This window comes from Corapipo altera, unplaced genomic scaffold (genome assembly GCF_003945725.1).
Source record: "Corapipo altera isolate COAL_440 unplaced genomic scaffold, ASM394572v1 71, whole genome shotgun sequence".
Lineage (NCBI taxonomy): Eukaryota > Metazoa > Chordata > Aves > Passeriformes > Pipridae > Corapipo > Corapipo altera.
Genome location: NW_020884916.1, coordinates 2,344,476 through 2,355,884, shown reverse-complemented (window position 1 = coordinate 2,355,884; position 11,409 = coordinate 2,344,476). Strand labels below are relative to the sequence as shown.

Here is an 11,409-nt window from a genome sequence, read left to right as displayed (position 1 = left end):
CGCTGAGCAAGAGCTCTGTGCCTCCTGCCCAGGCTCCACTCTGCCCCTCTGCTCCCCCCTCCCGAAGAAAAAGCTGGTTTGTTGTTTTCTCTTTAGACTACAAGCCAAGAAAACAGCTATAAACGTCCCCAACGTGACAAGATTACGCTGCAGAGCTGAGAAGTGGGGAAGTGAGAGAGAGAAAGAGAGAGAGAGGAGAGCTCTGGTACCTCTTAATAGAAACCCCAGCTGATAAACAGTGAGGAGCAGGGAAATCTGTGCTTACTCCTCACAGCCTTGTTTGTGCTAACAAAGGCTGGGGAATGAATTACTGGGAAGTGGCCTCCTTTCCTGGGAAATTATTCAAGCAAGCGGGTGCTGCTTGAGGAACATTTCTCTTCTTCCCGGTGGCTGGGAGGCGCTCCAGGGACGAGCCGAAGGGACCAGCAGAGACATCTGGGCTGGGGGGTGGAGGTGGCAACAAGCAGGGGCAGGAGGGTGCTGGGTGGGTGTGGGCAGGGAAGGTTTCATCCCGAAATTCCGCATCCCGAAAGGCACAGCCCATCACATCCCGCTGCTCTCCAGGGAGTGAGTCTTATCTTATCACTCCAAGAAGCCCCTTCCCGGGTTGCTCGGAGATCCTGAGGAGGGTGAAGGCTGGAGATGCTGATCTTGGAGGTCTTTTCCAACCATAAAGCCCTAAGCCAGGGTTTGGAAAGCTGGGTTCTGGGTGTCAGGACTAACTGGGCTGCTTGTGCAGGGCTCTCACACCACCTCAGTCCCTCTGCTTTGCCCCTGCTGGCAGCTAAATCCCATTTTTTTGCTTTGCAAAAGGCTCAGGGCTCAAATGCAGCACTTGTCACTTCGGTTCCTAGATGGATAAATGCTCTCACTGCCACTCTCAGCTGTCACAAGGATTTGTATCTGCCTTCATTACATCCCTCTCAGTCACAGTATAATTAAATCTGATGTTGCTATAAGTCTCAGTGAGCAAAGGAAAATTCAAGAGATTAATCAGAATATATTGCAAAAAGAGTTCTAAAAATATTCTAAATAGACCAGAAAACCAGATGAGTGGCATTCTCATTTATTACTGAGCCAAGCTCTGGATACAACAATCAATTGAGTTGATAGATAACACAGGATCTTCTGCCTCTCCTATTTCCTTCTAGAAGCTCTCACTCAGAGCCACATCAAGACACAATTCTATTATTGCCTCTCTCACCCACTGGAGCTTATTTTTGGCTGTGTGTTCAGCATTCTCTCCAGGGGTGTGCTGTTGTCATGACTCTGAATTAGGTTCTTTCTTTTCTCCCTGTCCCCATCCTGTAATAATTTTATTTATTTATTTATTTATTTATTTATTTTGGAGCACACGTGTCCTAAGATCCTGCTCAATTCCCTCCTTCCAGGAGCCTGGGAGGGTTTTGTTGTTTGCTTTCAGGGCATGATGTAATTTCAAACACGCAACAGGAAATTCCCATGTGGGTTTTTTGGGGGATTGGCTTTCCATGACACGCAATTTGATGTTTTCTAAGCAGTTTAAGCCCCTGTCTGCTTCACATATCAACCAAGATGCATCTAGGCCACCTTTGGGAAGAACTTCCCAAGCTTTTTTGGCTGGCTGATGTTCTGAATTTGTTGTTTCACGCCTGTCACAGTGGCATGAGTCTGACTGGGCACAACTTGGAGCTGATTTACGCCAAGAGCACGAGAACTAAAGAGGCCACTTTGTCATCTGCAGCTGGGCCAGCTGAGCTGGAACAGGGGGGGTGTGAATATTCCCAGAGGAGCAGCCAGAGAGCTCCAGCCTGGGAAAGTTTCAGTGCTTAGCTCGGTGTCACTTTGGCTGCTCCTGAGGACGTTTTTGATAAATATGTAAAGCAGGAAAATAAGGCTTTTGCTGGTGTAAATGGGGGCATGAGGGGATGGCAGAAGGGGGCAGTCAGTCCCTGTGCCTTGCCTGTGAATTCCTGCTCCAATCCAAGGACATGAACTCCTAAGAAGCTCCAAATGTTCTGATTTTAGGGTGGTTCTGCCACGCTGGTGGCACCTCAGCACCTTCTCCAGACCTGCTCCTGTGCTCCCCTCCCCAGAGACGGTCCCCGGGTCACACCGGCAGCATCAGCTCACAAAAAGACTTCAGAGCTCCTCAAAATTCCTGGAAAAGAGGAATTCAGAGCTCCTGATGCACCTGAGTGTTCACAGGGCTGGAACACAACCTCCAGGAGAGGTGACTCCTTCAGAAATCAGGGAATAAACAACCCAAGCTCCAGAGGAGCCCGGCCTGCCACGGATTGCCTGGATACAGGGGGGGGAATGTGACACGGGCATCGTGCCTGCCAGATGGAAATTACATGGGGAGAGAGGTAGCACTGGAGGAGGGAGAGGATATTAAAAACAGAGCCTCATGTTTCAATGCCAAAATTATTAGGGAAGCGAAGGAAACAGGCAAGAAAAGCAGCATAATCCGTATCAGTCACTGGATGCTGCTCCTCTGGGGGAGGCCGGAGGTGCCAAGGTTGAGGAGCCTGCCATTCATCATTTTTGATTTAGTGCTGCACAGACAAGGGGAACTTGCATGATACATGGGTTGTATATTCTTCTATTGATCCCTCAGACTTCGTTTGCTAAACTTACCATCCATCACCCCCCTCCCAGCCCCGCTCAGATCCCCCCTGGAGAGGAGCCTAAATGGAAGCCACTGTCCTGTCTCTCAGGGCCAGGGTTCCAAATGGTTTGTGACAGCCAAGGACATGGAGAACTGGGGTTGATCCACTCCCTTTGTGATGGATTGGCAGCATTTACAGTTATTTTCTCCGTGCTAAGGTGGCTCTTAGAAAGGGCAAGAGCAGCCTGGAGGAAGCTGTGCTCCCAATCCCACTGAGGTGAGACAAACTCATCCTGAGACAGGGAGGACTCACCCCACTAACACTTCATTCCACTTCCACAGAAATTAACTTTGAAAAACTACTAAAACAGAGCCCTGGACTTTCTTTGGGGCTCAGCCATGCTCTCAGCATCAGGTTGGGAAGGATGTTCCACCCCCCTCTGTCCCTCTCCCCTGCTCAGCCTGGATCCAGCCCCTTGCCAAGGAGCAGGGATGTCCAAGGGGAGGGTACACAGAGAAGGACAGCTGGTGAAACAAGTGCTAATCCCCATGTCCACCTCCTTCATCTGTTTGCTCATGTATTATCCTGGCCAGCAAGGACTATTTCTGGCCTGTGTTGGCCTGGCTGGGCACGGGGCTGGGTGGGCACAGGGCTGGGTGGGCACAGGGACACTCGTGGCTCAGGCACCAATATAATCTGCAAGTGTGATGAAGCTACTGCAAATTTGGGGCTGAAGAGCCACGTTTTTGTGATTGCCAACTCATTTCTCAAGCTGTTGGGATAAGACTTACTGGGGAGGACAGGTTGGTGCTCATCTTTTGGGAGCTTTTTAAATGTTCACCAGGACCATTTCAATGCCCTTTGCTAAGGAAAAGCTCCCAGAACTCTTCTTCATGGCTGGATTCTCAAACTACAGAAAGAGGAAGGTTCTTTTACAATCACAGAATGGTTTGGGCTGGAAGGGACCTTAAATATCATCTCATTCCACCCCCTGCCATGGGCAGGGACACCTTCCACCAGCCCAGGTTGCTCCAAGCCCTGTCCAACCTGGCCTTGGACACTTCCAGGGATCCAGGGGCAGCCACAGCTTCTCTGGGCACCCTGTGCCATGAGAGCATCAGGGGCAGAATGGGGTGGTATCAATACCCTCTCCATACCCAGTAGTTATTTCTCTGTTGCCCCATCCCAAGCAAGAACAAGCCCTGAAGTCACTACCAGACAAAACTCAGGAAAACCAGGGGCAGTTTAGCCCCAAACAAGGACTAAGAAAACATCAATGAATCGTTTCAGGATTCATCTCCCACATGTCCAGCCATCATTTTCCTCTACTGGGCTCTGCAAAACATCTCATGAAAGCATTGATGGACCTGACAGCCCCAAATCCATCATCTGAATTCTTCCAGCAGCTCTGGAAGGATCTTTGCAGAAATCCCCCCAAAGCTGCTTCTCTCCCACCCCTTTCTTGTAAAAGATGCAGATGTTAAGAACACAAAGCATTATTCATTTCCCCCCTTTTCTGACATTTTCAGGTATTAAAAAAAAAAAAAGGAAGCCAGGTATGAAGGGGATAAGCAGGTTAAGAGCAATCTGTCCATGCTCAATGAGAGGGAGAAAAAAAGAGAAGTGAAATTGTACATTATTAGATGATCTCCAGTTGCCCTCTCAGCACAAGCAAGAGCCACATTAGGAGGCAGGGAGAGTTTAAAAGCCTCTAAATGGCTCCAAGGGAGAAGAGCTCACTGGGGGAGGGAGAAATGCTGCTGCCTGCCAGGTTACACACCAGGAAATCTCAGAGTTTAGGAGGAAGCTGGAGAAGGGTTGTCAGAAAAAGGTGTTTGGCCAACTATAAAAATTGAGTCCTGCTTGTGTGGGGATTAAACAACCAGCAGCAACTGCCATGTCAACATGGGATGGGCAAAGAAAAGGTTCCAAACACACAGCTTGGAGCTGAGAGGGACAGAAAGGAGATGCTGAGTGTGCCTTGGGCTGAGGCAGCCCAGGAAGCTGCCATGGGTTCGAGGTAAAAGCACATCCAGGACACGGCCAGAAATAACCTGGTTTGGAGGAACAGCCAGCATATAAAAGTTATATGTTTAGAGGGGAAAAAAAAAATAAAAATACAAGCTCTGTTCACCTCTTACCAAAGAGCTCCACAATTAACCAATTAGTGGGAGGTAGCTCAGAGCAGCAGCATCCCTGGCTTGGCTATTACAGCTGAGCATTGCAGGGCCTGCTAATGGGAGATAAATTCCTATCTGGAAAATTGGATGCAATTAGAGTCATTTTAGCGACAGTTCGCAATGGAACTGACCTTTGCTTTCACAAGCAGGGGTCCAACAGAGATATTATGTTTAATAACATTTTATTTGTTGTGGAAGGAAGCTTTTGTGTTTGCAAGTACCAGAATAACTTAGCTAAGCAAAAAAAAAAAAACAAAACAAAAACCCACCCAAACATGTCGGGAACTGGGGTTTGGAGAACTGTCTGAGATTTAAAACTCCTAAATTCTCATCTCATCTTTGTCATTGACTCAGTGTGACAGTGACTTGGCCTTGCTATGACTTATTTGACCCATCATTAAGGCTTGGCTGACTCAAAAATCCCTTGTAGGTCCTAAATTTGCCCTTCTTCCCATTTGGCACTTCCATTCTTTGGTGGTGGCACCTCCCCAGCTCTTACAGGCAATGAGAGCCCTCCTTGTGAGGTGAGCTGAGCACTCTGCTGGGAAATCAAACCATTCTAAGGGAAAGTTCTTGTATTAGGATGAATATTAGGAGTCTTTTCCAAGCCTGTTTTCCACAGCAGATGCCCAGGGCAGCCCTTGGGTAGCACCTGAAAGGCACTGCCATTGCAGGGGGGACTTTAACCACCACAGCCATAAATAACACCATTGTCTGCACCCACTCAGAACTGGGGGACATCAAAAACCAGCTCTCCTGCTATTTTCAAGCTTATACACCTCGTTCCCTTCTGCTCTGCTGTTCTGTGCTCCCCAGTCACCCATCTAACCCCAGGGTCTGCAGCTACCAGGCAAAACTCTCACAAGTCTGGCATCGTGGGCTTAATACACAAAGTGCTTATTTTAAACACAGACTGATGGCTTTTCTCCCAGATAATGATGATTGATTCTGTTTTCCATCCTTTGTCAAGGCTCAGCACATGCTTAGAATTTTAACTAGTCCTTCTTCTGATACTTCCATGCATCCATCTGTTCCCCTGGATCTCTCTCGGTCTCCTGCTTTAAATAATGAACTTTGCTATGCTCAGAACAATCTATTAATAAATAACAATCTCAGAGATTACACAAGCCAATTAATAGTAAAGCAGCATCAGGAACTCAAGTGATAGATGCTGCTGAATAGGGGAGGTGTGAGAGGGTGGTGGAGCTGCCAGTCCTTGTACACACAGGATTAGCAGAACCCCCAACAATAGCTGGGGGCAAACTTGTGCAAACAGTGCCCAGAACAAACTCAGGGGAGTTCAGCACCTACACACTTCTGTGCCAATTGTGCCAGAGAGGGAGCAGGACTGGGTTAATTCCAGCATTCTCCAGCACAAAGTGGGGTTTTGTTTGCAGCTGCAGCTCAGGAATATCCAAGAGCAAGTGCAGCTCACGGAGCACTGAGAACACAACCCCACCAACGAGCTTTTCCTCTTTAACCTGTGGTTTGAATGTAGCACAACTGACCTGCTAAAAGAAAAAGATCATCTAAATCTGCTCTGTCCTTCTCCCTGTGTTCCAGCTCCCCTTTGCACTGACACAGCTGAACCCAGCTGGGATGGGACCATCCCAGACCCCAAATTAAGGCTTGCTCACGTTCTCTGGTGACACACCAGAAGCAAATGATGACAAACACAATCAGCAAAAGCTGCAGATGACATGTGGGACACATGCTGTCCCCTGGGACACATGCTGTCCCCTCAGCCAGGCAGCTCAGTGGCCAGGACTGAGTTCCCTGTTGCCAACACGAAGGGACAGGAGCCTCTGTGCAGAGACTGAGCCCATCTGTGGGCCGGCAGTGCAGGGAGAAGGGAGCATCCCCCCGGATCCCAGGAGGGCTCTGCAGGGCTATCCCGCTCTCCATGACTGGCACACATGGGCAGCACTGTTCCCTGCACTGGCTGGGCACTTAGGAAGGGTCTAAACTTTAGGCTGAGCCACGTTTTTGCTTCACTGTGTCTCAAGCACAGTTCGGTTGAACACTCTGCCAACACCCTCGTTTGCTGTGTTTGCCATCTCATTTGTTCCTTTCATTTTTGCTCTTCGTTCTCCTGTCCTCTCCTCCTTTCCCTTTCATTTCTCAGTGCAGCTCCTGTGGGTTTTTTTTCCCCCTCATCTCTCCTCCTCTCTGCCCTTCATAATGACTTAATCTGGCAGGCAGTGTGACAAGCGAGCGAATCGAACACGGAGTTTTCCTGCACTCCAGATTCATTTGAAGATCTCTCCCCGATGCAGCTCTGAAACCCCAGATTCAATTTCCCTCTGACATAATAACAGAATTAGTCTCATATTGTCGTACATAAATTACTCACAAGCCCCGTGTCAGGAGGGAAGGGAAGAGGGAAAAGAGACAAGAGCAGGATTCAAAGGAAGGTGTGACTGTGACAGGCGACAACAGAATAACAATAGGGGACCAGTGGGTGACATCGATCACATGTGACAAACAGGGACAAAGCCATCTCTGTATCAAACAGCAGAATTATTTACCTCTTCTTCTCTCAGCCCTTGAGCCATTCAACCTCATACTGAGGATTTCTGTGTCTTGCCAAAGACACATGAAGTCTAAATAACTCTGGGATTGAAAAATATTGTATCTCACTCAGTGGAGTGGGGCGGGGTTTTTTTTTTTTTTATTCTTCTTCACAAGACACCACTCATGGGAGCATCCCTGCTGGCCTGAGCTGGGAGGAAGGCTGGGATAGAGCCCAGTGGGAGCAGGCCTGGCTCAGGAGGTGGCAGGCTCTCAATGGCAGTAACACTGACAGCATTCACACAAAAAAAGACAGGCAGCAAACCAGCACAAACTCCTCTGTCTTCACATGCTGCCCTTTAATTCTTCACTCTACCTCCTGCACTGGGAGCAATCAGCTGGGTCTGGAGCTCTGAGACAGCACTGCTGACTACAAAACATTCAATATTTGTGATTGAACACTGCTTCTCCCTGGGTTTTTTTTTAACCCTGCCTGCCTCCCTGCTCTGATGTCCCACAGTACAGCAGTGATGTTGTCACTGCTGGTTGTCATTTGAATGTCACTGTGCCATGGGAAGAGACACTCCATGGAAAGGATCTGAATTCTCCTGAGCAGCAGCATCTCAGACTTCACATCACATCTCCCTCCTCATCCACCAAAGTGCTCCTGGTAATGAAGCAGCCTGACCTAAACAGAGACAGCTTGGAATTTTCAAGGAATCTCAACAACCTGATGTCCTTTTCTTTTGGTCTTTCAGCAGGCAGCAAATTGGCACTTTGCAAGTGAATACAGAAGGTGAAATGTGGAAGGTGTCAGCAAAAGGCACTTGAGTGAGCAATTCAGAGCTGTGGGATGTACCAGGTCAGAAAATGGTACTATCTATGACACTCCAGTGTGCTTTAAAGCCCTCCAATTAACTGCACTCTTTGAGGTTGGGCAGCTGACACAACCCTCAGAAACCCCAGGAATCCCAAAGCTCGAGCATCACTTCCCATGGGTGTTTCTAAGGGGCAGAAGACACTGAACACTTTCGTTTTCTGTGTAAATATTGGCACCCCTACACGCCCAGAGAAGGATTCTGAGAGCCCCTGAGTTTCTAAACACCAGGAGGGAGGAAAGTGCAGACCACAGCCACCTGCAGAGCAATAGGGATCAGCCTCAGGGATGCTGAACTTCACACCAAAGCCAGGTTTTATTTGCCTGTTGACAGAGTGAATGGCTTTGTTGGTCTTTCCAACCCAGCTCTGAGACAGTAAAGGTCTCTCTAATCGAGCAAAGGCAGAACAAAAAGTGGTGGCTTAAAGCTGAAACTAAAGAAATCCAGGTTGGAAGCAGGACATGCTTTATAGTTGTTTTTTTTTACCAACAGAGGATGTGGATTTTGCCCCTCAGTGCCTTCAGTCAAAACTGCCCAACTCCATCTTAAACATACACAAAAAAAAAAAAGAATAAAAACAAACCCAGAACTCTTAATCAGGATAAATTACAAGCTAGATGAGGATTATCAATATTTTTCCTGCCTAGTTACACAGCAGACAGGAGCATCTGACCCTAATGTCCTTTTTGCTTTTAAAAATCTGCAGAAAATTTAACTGATCTTTGGAGTCCCCACTGTTTTGGCTTAAGAATAATTTGGGGTGGAGGGGAAACCACAACAAAACCAAAGTTAGCAAATTTGAACTATTAAACAAACAACATTTGTTCAGAGTCCCATAACAGCTGGATTTGCTCATAGCTGCTTTGACACCCTGGCAAAATCCATTTCTCAGCATTTTCCTCATTAAAAGGAGCTTGGTTTTATATGCTCTGCCATGAAAAATTAAGCAGGTTTTCCAGAAATAGTAATGAGGTAAATTGGCAAAGAAGACAAGTCATTTCCACCTAAGTGCACTTTTTTTTTTGCCTCTTCCAGAGCAGCCCTCACTAGGCAGTGGTTCTTTCTGCATCCAACATCCCCAGACAAATCCTTCCTTCTCAGTTTGCTCTGGAAAGGGAGGAAGGGAGGGTCCCAGAGCTCAGCACAGCTCAGGGAGTCTTAAAGAGCAGCAAGACTGATTCAGGTGGGGCTCTAGGAAGCACCAAATAACAGGAGAGGAGCCCTGGGACTGCCAAGAGCAGGAGCCCCCCCTCAGCCTGGGGATCCTTGCAAACCCAAACACGTGGTGGAAATTCAGATGTTCTGCAGCTCTGCTTCTATCAAACAACATCATTTTGGTGTCTAAGTCTTTCCACACAACGGGGAATGTAACTACACCCAGGTTTGAAAGCAAAGTTTGTTCTGCTGGGCTGACTTTGAAACCACCTTGTCCCAGGCAGAACATCCCGCTCCCCCTTTCCCTTCCAGGAACGGGGATTCTCCATCCACAGAACGGAGGGAACTTTGCCCAGCAGGAGCCTGGGAGATCTCTGTCCCTCCTCCTCCTTCCCCCTTCCATGAATAACGTCAGCCATTGACCTTTTCAAGCAACAGCACTTGCTGTAAAATACGACTGTTCCAGTTCTCACCAGTGCCAGTGGAGGAAGGGGCTGGGGGAGAAGTCTCCAGCCTGCTGGCACAGCAGAGAAAGGGCTCCGTGGTTCTAACAACCTACCAGGAAGTTTTATGACTGTAGCCCTGGCATTTAAAATTAATACAGTTATTAAGAGAGAGATTGTTTTACAGCTTAATGGCTTTTTAACAAGGTGAATGCCACGAGCCTCTGTCTGAGAGGAGGAAAGGGGAAAAGGAGTTTGGAGGGGCTCTGTGCTCTTGTGCCTCTTGAAAGGGATCCTCAGTGACAGAGGAGCTGCGAGGAGCAGCTGAAATCCAGCTGAAAACTGGATTTTAGTGTGTTACCTCTGCATTATTGACCCCCTGACTGGGCACAGAAGTCCCTAGAGAGAACAGAATCAGCTCAAAGGTGCCTCCATCCCAGTGTGGTGACAGGATGGGGAGGGACTACGCCCTGAGCAGCTGGAGCTTCACCTGTGCTTTCAGCCCCTCTTTCCTGCCCTTTTTCCCTTGGTTGTTCGAAAGGCATCTCACCAAAAAAATGGTACTTGTTTGTCTGAGCAGTTTCTGCCTAAAACTCCAAAAATCAGCCCTGGAGCTGAAGCCCGGAGATGAGGAGCCTGTATTGATTTTAATTCACTGCACTTTATTGCTGCATTTAAACAGAAGATTCTTTTTTTTTTTTTTTTTAATTCTATACATGAATCAAGAAATAAAAAACATCAGTTTTGCCACTGGCTGGATGGCTGCTAAAACATTCTCTGCAAGGGCCACCAGACTGATTTCTGCTACCCCAGGCATGGCTCTGTTCACATCAACATCCCTAAAAAAAAAAAAAAAAATCCAAGATGTGTTGCATCTTGCAGGGGCTGCAAGTTTGAATTGCTGGTCCCAAAAGCAGTCTCAGGGAGCTGGATTCTCTCTCCTTGCTTGCACTGGTTTAGACTGGCATTAGCTTTGCTAGAAGCAGGTTGCTTTCAAACCTGGGTGTAGTTACATTCCTCCTTGTGTGGAAAGATTTAGACACCAAAATGACATTGTTTGATAGAAGCAGAGCTGCAGAGCAGGTAAAACACTGCCCAGCAGGACAGGGAGGTCCATCTCTGGCAAACCACCGAGCTCCCAAGCCCCTGGAATCTTAATTCCAGATGCACTGGATGCTTTCAGCTGCGACAGTGAGATTTGCTGGCCTGTGGCCATCCAAGCAGGCACTTTGCCTCCTGCCATAACAATAACCACATTATTTGCAACATCACAAATCTTTACCTCATCTGCAATCGAGCCCAGAGAAGGACATGGATCATCAGCTAAGTCATTAATAAAGGTATTGAGTAGCTGTGGACCAAAATAATCCATCCCTGGGGAAGGTGCTTTAAACAACCTTCCCCATTGATGCTCTTCCCTCAACAACTGCAGCCCGAGCTCTCATCCATCTCCCGCTCACTCCATTAATCCCACCTCAGGGAAGTTTTTCTTAATCAAAATGTCAGGTGATACCCAGTCAAACGCCTCGGAGGGAGCCAAGGATACACTCCCAGCACTGCTGCCTGCACCAGGCAGGTGTGACACATCAGGCAGGTGTGACACATCAGGGAGGTGTGACACATCAGGCAGGTGTGACACATCAGGTAGATC

General features: G+C 48.0%; 1 long non-coding RNA gene across 1 annotated transcript; it reads left to right on the top strand.

Moving 5' to 3' along the window:
- The first annotated feature begins 2,767 nt into the window (after nucleotides 1-2,767).
- LOC113953070 lies at nucleotides 2,768-8,604 on the top strand. The gene is made up of 3 exons (XR_003529731.1): nucleotides 2,768-2,867; nucleotides 7,803-7,952; nucleotides 8,041-8,604. It is a non-coding gene; the product is annotated as an uncharacterized LOC113953070 (long non-coding RNA).
- The last annotated feature ends 2,805 nt before the right edge of the window (nucleotides 8,605-11,409 follow it).